The following is a 16544-nucleotide window of genomic DNA, read 5'->3' on the forward strand; positions in this document are numbered from 1 at the left end:
ATCTGGGGAGTAAACCAGCAAATGTGTGTGTGTGTGTATCCTTCTTTCTCTCTGTAACTCTTTTTTTTTTTTTTTTTTTGACAGGCAGAGTGGACAGGGAGAGAGAGAGACAGAAAGAAAGGTCTTCCTTTGCTGTTGGTTCACCCTCCAATGGCCGCCGCGGCCGGTGCGCTGCGGCCGGCACACCGCGCTGATCCGAAGCCAGGAGCCAGGTGCTTCTCCTGGTCTCCTATGGGGTGCAGGGCCCAAGCACTTGGGCCATCCTCCACTGCACTCCCTGGCCACAGCAAAGAGCTGGCCTGGAAGAGGGGCAACCGGGACAGAATCCGGTGCTCCGACCAGGACTAGAACCCGGTGTGCGGGCGCCGCAGGCGGAGGATTAGCCTATTGAGCCACAGCGCCGGCTCCTCTGACTTTCAAATACATAAATCTTAAAAAAAAAAAAAAAAAAAAAACAAACCAGTGCTGTTGGTAATCTGTGATGTATTGCAAATCAGGATCCTGTAGTGTTTCTATCACAGGGATTTGGAGTGGAATTAGCTATTCCTGCAACCATTAGAGGATTGCTCACATTCAAGAAGTCACTCCCCCTGCTCAGTGTTCTTGTGAAGTCCATAGTTTCTCTCTCTCTCTCTCCTCTCTCTCTCTCTTTTGTAGATGCCCATTTCTCACTTTTCCACTTAAGATTAGTGCACATTTCCCACATCAGTAGAAACCTGCCCTCAACATATTTTATAGTGATTGCGTGGCATGAATTCCTTGAGCTTCTCACAGCCCCTGTGGTAAGAGTGAGCAGACACGGTGATTACTTTTATTTGCCATAAGGAAGCCAAGAGGTGGGAGAGTCAGTCTGCCACCTAGGGGTCATCTGACCTAGTGCTGTCCCCACAAATACAACCCAGAGCTATGGGCACAGCGCTGGGACTGGCAGGTGGCCGGCCAACTAGGATAGGTGCCTTTTCTCACTCTTGTCCATCCAGCACTTGAGAGGGATGGGGGCCAATTCCTCAGCTAAACAGGGGTGAGAGTGACCATCCAGGTCTCCCTTGGAGAGAAGCACAGGTAGCCCCATTCTCCCTGAGGCCTCCAAGCACAAGGCAGTAGCCGGGCTCAGCACACACCATGCCCCCTACATCCAGGGGCCACAGGGTCTGCTTACATGCACAGGATGAGACCCATAACCCCTTCCAGCCATTCTTTGTCATGCAACCAGCCTTTACCTATGAGGGTCCTCTCCTCTCACGGGCTCTCTGCCCTGGGCCTTGGGGGAGGGGGCATAGGTGTAGGTATGAACCCTCTTTGCTACAGCAAAGATGTTTTGCTTGGCCAAACTTCAGGTTGGCTCCTGAATCTTCTAGGCTCACATATCTGCACTTCCTTGAAAAATCCACTTTTAGCAAAGTCTGCCAAGTTGATTTAGCAAGAAGTCTGCACCCTGGGCATCTGATTGGACTCCTCATTTTCGACTGCCTGGCTCCCCCCACCCCCATCTGCTTGCCTGGTCCGCCTTCAGCGAGAATCCTGCTGGGTCGGCTTAGTCAGAGTCCCCCTTGCCCCTGATGCCTCCTCTTGGTCATCTCCCATCTGCTAACCCTCACCTGCTCCTCACTCGCTTCTGCTGCATTTGCAGCCCCCGGGGAGTCGCTGTGTGTGCTACTGTCCCCTGCACCCTAGTCACTCCCCCACACACTCACACGTTGTCTTCAGGCCCTGCTCATTGGGCTTCAAGCCTTCTTGCATTGCTAACGGGTTCACTTAGAGTTCTTCTACAGGACCAGCTACTCCAGTGAAGGTAAAGCAGCATTTGGTTTTCCCAAATCCAATTTGCAGCCACCTTTCTCAGGAACATGGCTACTGGCTGCCAGGGAAGATGGCCGCAGTACTTCTTGGCTGTCCACAGGGCCACATCGAAGCCCTTCTGTAATAATCAGCCTCCCTTTCTGGGTTATGCAGTTATTTGCACCAGACTCTCCATGATATTAAATATTGATTCATTTTAATGAATGACAAAGTTCTGACATATGATCCACAATAACCACTGAGCTCTTACTGGCAGCGCCTTGTGCTTTGAAGCAGAGAAATTAAAGTCTTGGTAATGACCTGCTAGGAAGGGTTCAGCCCATCAGCAAGTTGTGATCACAAAGCGTGAGGCTCTGTGACCAAACCCTGCTCATGGTCAACCAGCTGTGTCTCCCTCCCTCCTCTCCCCTTCTCCCCCTTTCTCAGGTCCTGGCTGTGGCTCTCCCTCCACCCTGGCTGATGGTGCATTTCCCATGTGATAACCTAGGTCTACTGATAAGCAGAGACAGGGTGAAAGATGCAAGGATTTTATGAGACAAAGCACCTGTGAGAGACAATGGGGGCACTGGAGAAGGCTGGGGGCACTGTTGGACCACACTGGGTCTGGCCTAGTGGAGGAGGGAGGGAGCACCTTGGGGGTGGGTACCCTGGCAGGGTGCTCACCCTGGCTCTTCAGAGCCGATGGTTAAATACTTGGGAGCTGGTGGTTAAACACTTAAATCAGCCATGATCCTCACCAGCATGGTAATCCAAGGCTCCTGATTTATCAGAGGGCTGGCCAGTGTCCCCCCACCAGCTCCCAGGACTGGGGCTTGCCTCGGTGTCCCCATTGTGCTGGGTATGTGGTATGAATGACTCCTGGGTGCAGTGGACGTGGCCCCATCCATTAGGCCCCTGTAGCAGGGTGGGCGTGAGGCTCAGCGTCATGGTCACTCACTTTCAGACAAACCCCAGATTCTTCACCCAACCATGGCCTTCCATGGAGTGGCCCCCATCTTCTGCTCTGGTCTCTTGAATGTCACCCCCTGCCCCCTCCCAGGGGTGTCTGGTTGTGCTGGTCCCCCAAGACATCCCCAGCCTGACTCTATCCACACCATCTATTCTTACAACACCTGTCACTGGCTCTCTTTCACCCCCAAGACCAACTTCCTCAATGCTACTTCCAGTGTAATTGAGGTATCTGCAGTTAAATATTACTGAAGCGGGGTGGTGTAGCGGGTAAAGCCACTACCTGCAGCTCCAGCATCCCATGTGGGCACAGGTTCGAGTCCTGGCTGCTCCACTTCTGATCCAGCTCCTGGGAAAAGTAGTGGAAGATGGCCCAAGTGCTTGGGTCCCTGCACCCACATGGGGGACCTGGAAGAAACTCCTGGCTCCTGGCTTCAGTCTGGCCCAGCCCTGGATGTTGAAGCCATTTGGGGAGTGAACCAGAGGATGGAAGACCTCTCCTTTATCTCTCTCTCTCTCTCTCTCTCTCTCTCTCTCTCTCTCGATCTCCACCTCTCTGTCTGGTAGGGTCCTCAGAGCCTGGATCGTGTCCCCTACCCCCAGTGAAATTCTAGGTGTTGTGTGCAGCTTGTCTCAGCTCAGCACGGCTCCCAGCGCCTTCTCAGCAGATGGCTGCCGCTGCCTTTTCAACACCTCCAGCAGTGTTGCTGAAATGTACCTGCTCTGTCCCTGCTTACAGACAGAAGAGAAGGCATCAAGTAACCCACACATACTCACTGGGCGAGGGAATCAAGTGGCTCTTGAGAGCCTAGTAGATTTGGATTTCGCTTTGTCTCTTGGCAGTCACTTTGTGCCGATGTGTAGATGCTGTTTTTTTTAAAGATTTTATTTACTATTTGAGCTACAGTGAAAGAGAGAGACAGAGAGAAAGGTCTTCCATCTGCTGGTTCACTCCCTAAATGGTTGCAATGGCCAGAGCTGGGTAGATCAGAAGCTAGGGAGCCAAGAGCTTCTTTCAGGTCTCCCATGCGGGTTCAGGGGCCCAAGGACTTGGACCATCCTCTACTGCTTTCCCAGGCCATAGCAGAGAGCTGGATCGGAAGAGGAGCGGCCGGGACTTGAACCGGTGCCCGTACGGGATGCTGGTGCTGGAGACGGAAGATTAGCATGCTGTGTCACAGCGCCGGCACAGGACGCTGCAGTTTTAACAAGGTATTTCTCTGTGGGGCTAGAAGTGAGGGACCGGATGCTTCAGGGATGGAGGAAATCACTTGAGGGTAACTCCAAGTGATATGGGCATGGGGTGTGCTTATTTCCACTCCAGACTCTTGCCTTTTACCCAGAGAAGCATTCTAAGTGCAGACCTTACATGGTGTGCACGTGTAAGGTGCACAATGTGATAGCAAATTCAACCAGAATTTATGCTCTCTCTCTCTCTCTCTCTCTCTCACACACACACACATGGGTTGCCCCACACAGAGATACACCTGTTACCGGTGGACAGCCACCCACCCCGTTGTGACCTGCTGACCCCACGTCACCAGCACCACGGGGGACTGACGTGGGATAGCCGGGTAGTAAGTCCAGGGCTGCTGAGCTGGAAGCAAGAAGCCTGCATGCACTGGTACCCTCCTACCTGCCAATCAAAAAGCCCCCTTTCCCAGGATGCATCTGCTTCGTCCGGGACCTAAGTAGGGATGCCATGAAAACAGGGAGATTGAGCTCCGTGGGGAACCTGTGGAGCTGCGGTACAGTTCCCAGGTGACTTCACACCTGGAGAGCACCGCCCCCTCGCTCTCCCTCAGGGAAGAAGCCGACATGGGGCAAGAGCTCTCTCTCTGACTTTGGCTGCAGACCACGGCGGGAGGTGCTGCCCTGGTGCCATGCTGGCTCCCCTCCCCTACCCCTCCTCCCTGCCAGGCAATCTCCTGGCCCAGGGCCCGATCCTGACGGGGATTTTTCTGTATGTGGGGGGCAGCCCCTGCTCAGGGGTGTGTGTGTGTGTGTGTGTGTGTGTGTGCACGTGCTCACTTTCTCTCCTTTTGAATAAAAGTTGCTGTCACTTTGTGCACCTTATGCACGCCTGCTTTTCTGGGTGTAAGGTGGGAGCCTGGAGTGGAAATAAATACACGCCACGCCCACCCACAGCAGGGCTGAGTGGAACCCTGAGCTTCCGATGTCTGCCACTCCCTCTCCCTCCCTCCCTCCTCACCAGGGACCTGGGCCCTCGCTGGCCCGAGGCCTGCACCACCGGCCAGACCTCTGCCTCTTCTGCACTCAGCTCTGACCTTTGCCCTTTGTCCTTTCTCCCTTCCTTGGCCTTCCTTTGCTGTGGGAAACAGCATTCAATTCTGGAATCCTTTATACTCAACAACCCCCGCCCCCTACCACTGCCATGGAGCGTCAGTTGGGGTGACCTGAATTCTCTGTTTTGTAGCTGGTAAATATGGATTGGTCCCTTGGTTTCTGAAGTTCTTAAAATAAAAGAAAGAATTGCTTAAGAATTTTTTATTAAAACAAAAAATGAAGAGACCATAAGGGACCGGAAGGTGGGCGCTAAGGCCTGCTTGGGTTTTCACTATGTCGCTGCGGGCATCGGCAGGGCCGCCTCTCTCCTGTCCTCAGACAGCAGACTGAGGCTTTAGAATTTGTTTAGCCAACAGGTCCCGAATGCACAAGGCAGAGAGAGGAGACGCACCCAGGAACGGCGGGAGGGCGACTCCCTCTGCGCTGCTCTGGCCCAGACTTCGGGAGCTAGGACAGGCCCTTCACTGGGTGATGTTTATTCATAGCTATGCTCAGCTCCTTCCAGGCTTATGTCTGCAAACCCTTCCAGGGTTGTTAAGGAACATCTAAAAGGCGTGAGGCCCTGAGCTTTGATCCGACTGCTTAATTGCCTTTACTAATCACACGGAGATCAAGAGGATAAAAATAGCCTCCAGGGTCAGCGGGTGAGCCGGTCCCCTTGATGCGGCGTTTGGAGGGCAGCGAGGAGAGAGAGCGCAAATGCACTCCTAGTGACTGCCTGCAGTAATCGCTTTAATTCGATAAACTAACCTTAGCCACCGGAGCTGGGCAGACATCTGGACACCAGTTGTCCACTGTTTATACAGGGAGGGCAGAAAGAGAATGCCAATGCATCTTCCGATTTCCAGTTATTTTCCTAAGGGCTGTGTCCTCAAACAAAATGAGAAGTCTCTCCTCCCCTTCCTCCTCTTCCTCTCCTCCCCGCACCCCCATCTGTTTCTTCTCTCTCTCTCTGTGACTTCCCCACCCTTCCATGCATAGTATTTTTTTTTTGTCTTAAAACAGAACCGACTGAGAGTCTTGTGTCTCTATGTGCTGGTGCCTTCTCCTCATTTTGAGGCATTTTCCTTGTTGCAATCCATGTTCTTTAAAAACTGGCTTGAGATTCACCCCCTGAAGGAAAGTTTCCAGCATTAACACCAGACCTTGGGCTGAGTTTGTTAACATTCTTTTTAGCCCTTATGCAAGTGAGCCTGGGCTAAATTATGTTATTTTGTACTTAAGAATAAATTGCTTTTTAAAAAACATTTAAAAAGTATTTATTTATTTGAAAGGCTGAGTTACAGAGCGGGAGATAGAAATATCTTCCATCTGCTGATTCACTCTCCAAATGATCTCAGTAACTGGGGCTGGGTCAGGCCAAAGCCAGGAGCCTGGAACTCCATCCGGGTCTTCCACATTGGGTGCAAGGGCCTAAGTACCTGGGCCATCTTCAGCTGCATTCCCAGGCACATTAGTAGGGAACTGGATCAGAAGTGGAACAGCCAGCACTTGAGCCTGAACTCATATGGGGTGCTGGCACCACAACGTGGGCCTCATACATTTTTCAAAACTTTGGCAAATCCAACCAGGCACAGGCCCAAAGCTCCTTGATGTGACCTAGAATTGCCACCGTCCTGACTCCCAGGGCAGATGGCTTGACCCCCTCAGACAGCAGACTGGGTGTGAGGCTGATGGGCTGCAGGAGGCACTGGAAGCTGAAGACGGCTGGGAAACCTCTAATTAGGTCCCAGGGTGGGTCTTGCTTAAGGCATCCCAGTTTCTCCTTGAGGCGCAGTTTGGTGGTAGCTGAGAGCCCACAGCCTGGCTCGAGGGGTTGCATTTCTCGAAATCGCTTTATACCTAAGTTTTGGTGCTGTATATATGCATGTTTCCTCTTTCCAAATAGGTTGTGCATTGTGCCAGGCCTGAGATTATGTCTTCCATTTCTTTTCCTTTTTTCCCCAAACCAGGCTCATTTTGCTACCTGTCTGTCTGGTAGGCACCTTCTCCAGGGAGACCTTGTCATCAGGTGAGTGGTGTCATAGTCAGAAATCCCAGTTATCTGCCACTCAGCCTTCACTCTGTCCCGCCCTCCTGTGAAATGTCTTTCATAAGCCAAACTGCCCAATCCCACATCAGGGACCTTCAACCTGGACCACTGTGACACACCCCAGCACCACGCTTGGCTTACCACTGGCCTTGAGAAACACCTTTCTTTCTTCCTTCCTTCCTTCCTTCCTTCCTTCCTTCCTTCCTTCCTTCCTTCCCCATCCACTGGTTCACTCCCCAATTGGCCATAATGGCCGGAGCTGCACTGATTCAAGCCAGGAGCCAGGAGCTTCTTCTGGGTCTCCCACGTGGGTGCAGGGGCCCAAGGACTTGGGCCATCTTCCACTGCTCTCCCAGGCTGTAGCAGAGAGCTGGATTGGAAGTGGAGCTGCCGGGACTTGAACTGGCACCCACATGGGATGCCAGGACTGCAGGCAACGGCTTTACCCGCTATGCCACAGTGCTGGCCCTGAGAAACGCCTTTCAAATGGATGCCTCCCTGGTACAGCGAGTACAGCATCAGGTCCCGAAGAACCTCAGTGGAAAGCTTGCCCACAGCTTTAACAATGAGCGCCTGCAACCTGTTTGCCTTGCTCTGATGGTGCGCTGGGCAGCTTCTCACGTCACAGTGGATTTGTGAATCCTGGGACCAGCCCATTCACAACCTGGCCCTGGAGCCACCCCACAGAAGGTGTTCTGGAGCCTGGTTGCCCTTCCTGGGGGATTTTGAGATTCCAACCCCCTTAGGAGCTCCTGATCACCTTCACTGTGTGAGCAGCAGCATGTGTGCCGGTGCCGTGGGGGAAGCAAGCCCCTGGCGCTGTGCACGAGGTGCGAGTGTGGGCTGCAGAGGATCACCTATGCCCCACCCCCAGGGTTACTAGTTGTCATTGTGCATTCTGAGTTCTAATTCTTCTTACGTCAGGATGATTCATTGAGGGAGTGCTTGTGGTTCGGATAGTGCCAGTCTATGGATGTACTCCCATAGGCAAATTTGTTTATTTTGGTGTCTAGATAGATTTTGCAAAAAAATGGGATGCCGGCAGCCAGCACTGCAGGTGGCGGCTTTACCCTCTACACCACAGAGCCGGCCTCTATACTAGTATATTTTCTAGAGGTATGTGTGTGTGTGTATGTGTGTGTGTATGTGTGGGGGAGAGAGAGAGAATTGGTCTGGCATTCAAAGCACAAGTGAACCATAACAAGAGTCCTACTATACCAAGGAGACAGGAGCCTGAGGGGGGCAAATCTCCTGGCCCTGGAGTCTAAAACCCCTCAAGACATAGAGACCATAAGCTAGTGGCAGTTTCCAAAATCAACTTGAGCCTCCTGAAGTCTGACCAGAAGAAGAGAGAGAGAAAGAGATGTTCCACCCCTGATTCCCTCCCACCCCCAAGATGCCTGCCACAACTGGGACAGGGTCAGGCCAAGGCCCCAGGAACTCAATCCAGGTCTCCCACATGTCAGGCAGGGGCCCAGCAACTTGAGTCATCATGCCTGCCTTGCGGAGTGCACATTAGCAGGAAGCTGGAATCAGCAGCAGAGCCAGGATTCGAACCCAGGCCTCTGGTGAAGGATGGTGGACACCCATGTGGCATCTTAACCAGTGCACCACCTGCCCACCCTTATAAGGGATCATTTTTAATAAACACTTTTATTCAAACTTGCAGAGTTCTATAAGGTGGTACAGAGTGTGACGTTCAGCTTCATCTAGGTCTCCCCTGGCTCTCCCACATGGGTGCAGGGGCCCAAGGACTTGGGCTTTCTTCCACTGCTTTCCCAGGTACATCAGCAGGGAGCTGGATTGGTAGTGGAGAAGCCGGGACTTGAGCCTGCGCCCATCTGGGATGTTGGCGTTGCAGGCAGTGGCTTAACTTGCAATGTCACAACACCAGCCCCAGTGAGAGAAATTTCAAGGCTATTTATTTGTCAGCTGCCGGCACCTGCTAGTGAACTGTGGAATGACATGGAAGCTCTGTGAAAGCAACAAGACTTAACAAAAAGAGTGGTGGGGCTGGCACTGGGGCACAGCAGGTTAAGCCACCGCCTGTGACGCCAGCATCCGAGTGTTACTTTGAGTCTTGGCTGCCCCAATTGTGATCTGGATCCTTGTTAATGCACCTGGGAAGGCAGTGGATTATGGCCCAAGAACCTGAGCCCCGACCTCCCATGAGGGAGACCTGGATGGAGTTCCTGGCTCCTGGGTTTGGCCTGGCCCAGGCCTGGCCATTAAGGCCATTTGGGAAACAAACTAGTGGGTATAAGATCTCTTTCTCCCTCCCTGTCTTCTCCCTCTCTCTCTGTCTTTCAAATAAATAAACAAATATTAACAAGAAAGCAAAAGACACAAAGTGGTATTGTGGGAAATAAAAGTATCATTAAGTGTTAGAGAAAGTTTTTTGGCCAAAAATTATCCATGAAAGAAAAGTTTGATCAAGTTGACAATTAAGATGTAACAAATGTCACATCAAAACATAAAAACAGATACAGCGGCCATGGTAGGAAGCAACCCTGGTGTAGAGGGCACTGGCTAAGTTTTGGACTCAGGTGTATGAAGATGACGGCTCTGCTCAGTGTGTTCTAAGAACTTGGCACGCCCTTATCTCTGTTTCATAGTTACAGATGGCGCCAGAGCCTTCAAGGCCGGTTACAGCCAGGCAGGGCGGCTGTGAAGATAAGTGGAGTTAGTGTTGGGAAACAGGAGCCCGGGGGAGCTGCTCAGAAAACACTCCTGCCCCTTCTTGCCGCCGTCTCCCCCACCCAGGAGGCAGGTGCTGCGGAGCCTCTGTAGACGCTGGGCACCTGCTGTGTTCCTGAGTTCTGGGGTCGATGCTTCCAGGAACAGTGCAGGGTCACTGGGGATGGGGGCCGTCCCCTCTCTGCAGCCCATGGTAGCAGCACACATGGAAGCTCTGTGCCTCAGTTTCTCATCTGTCAAGCACCTCCCTGGACATGCTTGTGGTTGTCTAAAGGCACCGGTGGTGGCAGGCTCTGAGTTAACCACGTTGCAGGCTCCCCTCCTGGGGTCTTCTCTGGCTGTCTGTTGTCTTCATTCTGCCTCCTCCAGGACTGCCCCCCCTCTGGGGCTGGGCCTGTCATTTTTTTTAAAGATTTATTTTATTTATTTGAAAGATACAATTACAGAGAGAGGTAGATCCAGAGAGAAAGAGAGAGGTCTTCCATCCTCTGGTTAACTCCCCAGATGACTGAAATGGCCAGAGCTGGGCTGATCCGAAGCCAGGAGCCAGGAGCTTTTTTCGGGTCTCCCACATGGGTTCAGGAGCCCAAGCACTTGGGCCATCTTCTACTGTTTTCCCAGGCCATAGCAGAGAGCTGGATAGGAAGAGGAGCAGCTGGGACTTGAACCAGTGCCCATATGGGATGTCTGTGCTGCAGGCTGGGGCTTTAACTGGCCAGCCCCAGGCCCATCTTTGACCTCAGAAAGTGTCTGGTTGTCCAAGGCCCTGGGAAGGAGACTGTCCCTCCCAGTTCATGCAGGACTGAGGCTGGGAGCCAGAAAGAAGGCTCGGAATCCCCGGATGGGATGTGTGGAGAGAGAAATGTCAAGCCCCTTCGTGACCTGTCACCAGAATGCTAATTAGATGAAACGCAGGGGTTGCGACTTGTTTGTTGACTGCAGAGTTCTTGGTTATCATTGTGCTCTTTACACAAGCTGATATTTTAAACATAAGGTTACATCGTGTGTGTCTACTCAGCGTGAACAACAGCAGCTGATGTTGGCATTCCTAGGACCCAGGCAGAAGGGAAGGGACGAGAGCCGGGCAGGTGCAGGTCTCCCTTGAGCACCCCGGAGGCCGGGAGGCGTGGGGCTGGCGTCCGAGGGGCGCTCATGATGGGGGTGGGTCTCCTTTTAGTTGAAGACGTGTCTTTCACTTCCAGGGGGTTTTTCTGTTGCTGTGCAGCCCCTTCTAGGCGTCGGTGGAGTCGAGTTGTGTTTTGGTTCCCTCTTGCTTCTCCTGGGTTGTTACAGGTGCACGATGCCTCTTGTGGATCGCTCAGCGGCGCTGCTCCGAGGGCTCCAGTGCAGAAGCGTGAAGACACGACGTGAGGGCGTGGACTGTTGTTTTCTTTTCCATAAGTGCATTAGTAACCAACGTGCATTTTGAATTTAGAATTTCAATGCAGCATTGTGGAGGCAGTGGACACGTCTCAGCCCTGCCTGCCATCCAGGGGGCACCATGGTTACTTCCAAGATGGCAGCTCCCCCTGTTCCCTTTCTCTGACCTTAGCAGCTCTGGGCCACCCAGGCAGGCCCCATTCCTCCCTCTTCCTGCCCCTAAACACATTTTCCCTAGATTGGGCTCTCCATACTCCATGACTTCACCTACAGAGATGGAAAGTAGGGGGCAGGGTCCTGGGGGGCTGGGGCAGGAGGCTTCTTGGAGCCGCCAGGAGGCCAGGGCGGGTGATTCTGGGAGGAGGCTCAGGTGTGTGCTCCCAGGTCGGAAGAAGAGCCAGGAAGGGATGAAAGACAGGCTCCGGCTTTGGAATTCCTCAGGGGTTCACATGCTATGGAACGGTGTGGGGTGGAAGGGAGAGAGAGAGAGAGAGAGAGAGGTCATTTCATCTTCTGGTTCACTTCCCAAATGCCTGCAATAGCTGGTGCTGTGTCAGTCTGAAGCCAGGAGCCAGGAACTCAGGCTGGGTCTTCCTGTGGCTAGCAAGGACTGAAGTACTTTGGGCCACCATCGGCTGCTTCCCAGGTATGCAATAGCAGGAAGCTGGGATCAGGCATGGAGCGGGCACTCTGATATGGGATGGGGACATTCAAAGTGGCATCTTACCTGCTAGGCCACTTGCCCCCCAACCAAGAATTATTTTCAACCCTGGGACTTTTTTTCTTTAAAGATTTACTTATTTATTTGAATGACAGAGTTTCAGAGAGGCAGAGAGAGAGAGAGAGAGAGAGAGAGAGAGGTCTTCCATCTGCTGGTTCACTCTTCAAATGGCCACAATGGCTGGAGCTGAGCGAATCCAAAGCCGGGAGCTTCTTTCAGGTCTCCCACATGAGTGCAGGGGCCCAGACACTTGGGCCATCTTCCACTGCTTTCCTAGGCCATAGAAGAGAGCTGGATTGGAAGTGCAGCAGCTGGGACTCGAACTAGCGCCCATATGGGATGCTGGTGCTGCAGGAGGTGGCTTTCCAGTGCTGGCCCTGGGGCTGGTGTTTTAGCACAGCAGGTTAAGCGGCTGCCCATGACAGCAGCAACCCATACCAGAGCACTGATTGGAGTCCTGGCTGCTCTGCTTCCAATCCAGCTCCCTACTAATGTGCCTGGGAGGGCAGTGGAGGATGGTCCAGGTCCTTGGCTCCTGCCACCCACGTGGAGACCTACATTGAATTCCTGGCTCCTGGCTTCAGTCTGGCCCAACCCTGGCTGTTGCGGCCATTTTAGGGGTGAAGCAGGGGATAGTAAATCCTCTTTCTCTGTTTCTACCTCTTTCTCTCTCACTTTGTCTTTCAAATAAATAAATAAATCTTTAATAAAAAGCCTTATTTTCATCCCTGATATATGCTTTTTCATCTCTCCCAGATGTTTGGAGAAAACATAAACACGAGTGGTTTCTAACCACTGCTACTTTTTCTTCCTTTTGTACTTTATGTATATATGAATATTATATATTAATAGCATATTATATATTAATAGTATATTATATTAATATGTATATAATATGTATAATATTATATATTAATGTATTATATTAATATAATAGAGGCAGAGTTACAGAGAGGGGGAGAGACAGAGAGAAAGATCTTCTATCTGCTGGTTCACTCCCTAAATGGCCACAATGGCTGCAGCTAGGCTGATCGGAAATCAAGAGCCAGGAGCTTCTTCCAGGTCTCCTACATGGATGCAGGGGCCTAAGGACTTGGGCCATCTTCTAATGCCTTCCCAGGCCACCAGCAGGGAGCTGGACTGGAAGTGGAGCAGCAGGACTTGAACCAGTGCCCATATGGGATGCCGGCAGATGCTTAACCTACTATGCCACAGCACTGGCCCCTCCTTTTGTACTCTGACATAGCAGTGGCAGCTGCAGGCAGGATGTTTTCCAAGTGATTTCTGTTTTGTCTGCAGCAAGAGAGATGCTGGGTGCAGCCTGGAGTTGGGGATGCCCTTGTGGGGGGAGGGGGGACCAGCCCGGCAGATCCCCTTCCTCCCCATAGATCTTCCTTGCTCCTCTCCTTTGTCTGGGGGAGCCATGCAAGGTGCCCGCGTTCCAGGCACGAGGCTGGGTGTTTGATCCCACTCTGGCATTTTGGTTTGCTAACTGCCATGCACAATGCAGCCCGGGTTCAGGACATCAGATCCAGTACTTGTTTTCTCTGCAGTGGGCTCCCAGGGAGCCAGAGGAGCAGTGGAAAACCTCTCCTAGAACAGTTGGAGCCACAGCGTCCGGGCCCCACTCTGCCGGAGCTGTTTCCGGCTTCTCCAAGCTTTGCTGGGATTCTCCAGTGCTTCTTCCAGCCTCTCTCCACTGTGGTCCCCCTGCAGGCCTGCCTCCCACCCTGGCTTATAAATTCCCAGGTAACAACGCTGCCTTGTTTTCCTAGTGCCCTAACACCTAACACCTGTCAGCCCACAGGTGGTGTGTGAGGGTGAGGCTGACGTGCCTGCACTTGGTGCTGTGATGAGGTGTTCTCCTAACCTGCTGGGCTGAGCTCCGTGGGACCCTAAAACAGCTCAGCGATTGTCCCAGGATCCTCAGTGGTGCCTCTGTGGGATGCTATTAGCCAAGCAACGACACGGTCTCTGCTCCAAGTTTTCTGTCTTCCACTTCATGCTCTCTCTCTCTGCCTCCTCTCCCGATCACAGCCCAGGACCCTAGCATCGCCTCTGTAAAGGCAGAGCAAGCCCAGGAGGCAGTGGCCTCCCTCCACCCCACCCCACCCAGCTGGTCCAGCTCTTGCCTGGGATCTTCATACCTTTCCTGAGCAGGGAGCCCAGAACACCTGTAGGTGTCTTCTCTGTGGCTTCCTGGCTGTCCTTTTACCCAGGGCAAGGGGCTCCCAGAGCAGAGTGGGAGAGGAATTCCAGCTTTGTCGGCACTGGGTGGGCTGGGGGCTGGGCTCCCCCTCAGTGCCCAGCTGTCTCACTGAGTGTATTTGCCCTGGGCCTGAGGCAGTGAGCATGACCCCTGAGTACCCTCAGGTGTTATCCTAGCTGAGCCCAACAGTCCACAGGCTTCCTCCATGGCAGGTGTTTGTGTTTTTTTAAGATTTATTTATTTGAAAAGCAGAGTTACAGAGAGAGAATGGGAGAGACCAAGAGACAGAGATCTTCTATCTGCTGGTTCACTCCCCAAATGGCCACAACGACTGGGGCTGGGCCAGGCTGAAGCCAGGAGCCTGAAACTCCATCTGGGTCTCCCATGGCGGGGTGGCAGGGACCCAAGGTTTTGGGCCATCCTCCACAGCTTTCCCAGGTGCATTAGCACGGGGCTGGATTGGAAGTGGAGCAACTGAGACTCGAACCAGCGCCCACATGGGCTGTGGTGTTGTAGGCAGCAGCTTAATCCGCTGTGCCACAGCACTGGTCCCAGTGGCAGCACCAGCCCCACCCCTCAGGGGAACACTTGGTCCTGGTCCCAAAGTAATATAGTTTCAAGAGGGAGTTTGTTCATGACAACACGGGGCGGAGATGACAGAGCTGTTGTACACTCAACACTAAGACATCAGATGTGCCTGGAGCAGGAAGAATGTACTTTCCAACCCACGTGAGAAACTCTGCCTGCAGGGGGCAGAAGGGGCCACATCCCCTATACTCACTCTGCCAGGGTCCTCCTCACCCCTTCACTGCCAGGATTGCTGTCAGCAGCTCAGACTGGGTGTGGCCTCACCTGTGAGACTGCCTGTGACCCCGTCACTCGCAGCCATGGAGTTAGAATCTAAGGAGCTCTAGGCTTGCTCCTAGGAGAGCCTGCCTAGGACGCGGCCCTGTAACTTATTCTACTTGTTCCCGTGTTTTCAAATGTCAAGAGGAGGAGTTCACACTGTTCTCCAATGCCCCAGTTCAGACGGCCAGGAGCAGATGCACCAGCACGGCTTCAGCGCCCCTGGACCTCACCTGCATTGACTCCTTCCTGTCCCAGGAGCCACTCTCCCTACCCACCCTGCTTCCACGCCTCCCCCTGCTGGGTGAGTGTATTGGCCAAGGCCTGGAGAGGGGAGGGTACTGAGGTGGCTTGGTGGGATCCTTGTCCTGTGATTGGTGTCAGGGTTGGAGTCTAAGGTCTCAGCTGGTGGGAAAGACCAGGCAGAGGGCTGTACACTCAGCCCTTGGACAAGTCCGTGCATACTGAGAGACACACCCAAAGCAAAGCCATAGGCCGAGAGCAGGGACAGAGCCACAGCAGCAGGGCTCTGGGGCCACGGGCCTAGGCCTGAGTGGGTTGGGGGTGGCAGGGTGCTGTTTCATTGATCAGCGGAACTTTGCCACATGATCAGGCATGAATGAAGGAGCCCTGGGTGTAGGGATGAGCAGGGTGGCCAAAGGCCAGAGCCCAGCACCAGGACATGTGCCTGAGCTTCACTGCTTTGTTTCGTCAGCGCCGCTGTCCTTCCGAGTTGTTTGTTGCTTGATGAATACATACATTGACTTGAATTCCTCGTGACTCCCTAAAGCATGGTTTGAAAACACTGGGCTCCGGGCTGGTATGTGTCCACAACAGAGTTTTTACTGGTCTTTGGCCAAGTAAAAGAAAAGAGAGTATTTTATTTACCATTTGGCATCGTACAAAAACCTCACACACAGAGAAGTATATTCAGTGTAAATGTGCGGTTAACAAGTAATTAGGATGCGGACGTGCAGGGCATCACTGCCCAGGTGTCTTACTCCGGAACTCAATCACATCGCCGGGCCTCCTGCAGGAGCCAGCTGCCACTGGGCTTCTGGGACCCAGCCTCCCCTCCCCTCACGGTTTCACCATGCCGCCTGCCTTCCCAGGCAATGCAGTGTGGTTTTGCCGCGGAGTTTCTGTAGGCGCATGCAGCCTCACGTTTCGCGGCGTCTTGCTTCTCCTCTTTCAGCATTGCTGCAGTGAGATTTGTCGGGCGTGGAGCTGAGTCCACTCACGGCCTTGCCAGAGAGCTGGGTATTCGAATCAACTGCAGCTCACATCTCCACTTCACTCTTGGTGGAAACGGGTCTTTCCAGTGTCGCTCTTGTAAAACACGCTGCTCGTGAGCGTGGCTGCAGGTGTCTCTGTGCTATGCACTGGGCTTTCTCCAGGGCGTGGTTTCTCGATGGGCACACTAGTGATAGGATGCTGCAGGGGCCGTCCTGACGCTGTTGGCTGCTGGCAGCACCCCTGGCTCTCATCCACTGGATGCCGGTAGTCCACTTTCCTCTCCCCAAGCCCCAATGTTCCAAACCATCTCCAGACTTTGCTGATGTGAATCAGAGCAGCAACTGAACACCCAGCAATGAGACTGCTCA

At 53.1% G+C, this 16544-nt stretch overlaps 1 long non-coding RNA gene across 16 annotated transcripts in view; it reads left to right on the forward strand.

The window, feature by feature from the left end:
- The window catches only part of LOC149125296 (uncharacterized), a 108541-nt gene that overhangs the window by 70700 nt on the left and 21297 nt on the right, over positions 1-16544 (forward strand). For 5 of the 16 annotated variants that reach the window (XR_016236951.1, XR_016236956.1, XR_016236943.1 and 2 more), the window contains 2 exons: positions 7008-7066; positions 15119-15244. The exons of 2 other annotated variants lie outside the window; for them this stretch is intronic. This is a non-coding gene — a long non-coding RNA (uncharacterized LOC149125296). Of the gene's footprint in view, positions 1-7007; positions 7067-15085; positions 15245-16544 lie in introns of all 16 variants that reach the window. 9 more of the 16 variants (XR_016236957.1, XR_016236950.1, XR_016236963.1 and 6 more) reach the window with 3 other exon arrangements.

This window comes from Oryctolagus cuniculus, chromosome 7, assembly GCF_051225735.1.
Source record: "Oryctolagus cuniculus isolate XC-2025 breed Fujian yellow rabbit chromosome 7, ASM5122573v1, whole genome shotgun sequence".
In the NCBI taxonomy this organism is placed as follows: Eukaryota; Metazoa; Chordata; class Mammalia; order Lagomorpha; family Leporidae; genus Oryctolagus; species Oryctolagus cuniculus.